This window comes from Sinocyclocheilus grahami, unplaced genomic scaffold, assembly GCF_001515645.1.
Source record: "Sinocyclocheilus grahami isolate Dianchi unplaced genomic scaffold, SAMN03320097.WGS_v1.1 scaffold6184.1, whole genome shotgun sequence".
Lineage (NCBI taxonomy): Eukaryota > Metazoa > Chordata > Actinopteri > Cypriniformes > Cyprinidae > Sinocyclocheilus > Sinocyclocheilus grahami.
Window position 1 is genome coordinate 42,309 of NW_015510672.1, and position 915 is coordinate 43,223.

The following is a 915-nucleotide window of genomic DNA, read 5'->3' on the forward strand; positions in this document are numbered from 1 at the left end:
TCTCTCTCTCTCTCTCTCTCTCTGAACATTTGTTTTGTTGCAGATTCAACAGCAGAAAAAGGAAACAAATCTACTAAACAAGAAAACCAAGAACCAGGAACACAATCAGACTGGATAACGATATTATTGATCTGTGTTGGCACTATATTAATTCTATTATTTGCCGTGTTTATTGCCCGTTTCATAATTCGCAGGATAACAACTCAAGCTCCATATATAGGAGGAACAGTGGCAAACTAAAGGGTCTGTGGCACACTGCAAGTGTCAGCAGCATCTGAGCAGCCTGTATTTTCCAGCACCCATGCTAACAAATGAGTGTTCACATCAGAAGCAGGAGTGGCATGTCACGTACAATCACATTTTCTGTTGCAGATTATCTCTCTTGATATACTCTTGCTGAAAACAATGTGCACTGTTTGTTCTTATTGTATTCTTATTGAGATCTTGAAACAGGAACATTTTTGTTGTCAATTCTGTATGTTGCTGCCTTAACAGTTCTGTACCACAAGTGTTTGAACGAATAAATGTATTTTGTATTATGTATTTCTTGTAAGTTAACATTAGAACTACACATTTACCAAACCTCATTCATTATTTACTGATTACACATGAGCCAATTTAATTATTTCAGTTTACACTCAAGGTAAAACATGGTGCTCATGGTTGAGATAATAATAATTATAAAATTTAAAAGTTTTTAGTGTCTTAAAAATGAACAAGATGCTATAATAAATCCCAGTCTGTTTTTTGTCAGGCACATTTCTGATATTAATACTGATAGATATTGTTTCTTTGTCAGATTTGATTTTAGATGTGACCTTTGTTTTGTTTTTAGACATGTAAAACTTTCTTTTCTTTTATGAGCAGTTGTACACTGCTGTTCAAACGTTTGAGATGTTTGTTGATGTTTTTAAA

The 915-nt window shown here is 33.7% G+C and overlaps 1 long non-coding RNA gene across 1 annotated transcript in view; it reads left to right on the forward strand.

The window, feature by feature from the left end:
* LOC107577479 (uncharacterized) overlaps positions 1 to 580 on the forward strand; it is a 1,710-nt gene extending 1,130 nt beyond the window's left edge. Inside the window, exon 3 of the long non-coding RNA XR_001608210.1 lies at positions 44 to 580. This is a non-coding gene — a long non-coding RNA (uncharacterized lncRNA). The remainder of the gene's footprint in view (positions 1 to 43) is intronic.
* Positions 581 to 915: the final 335 nt, after the last annotated feature.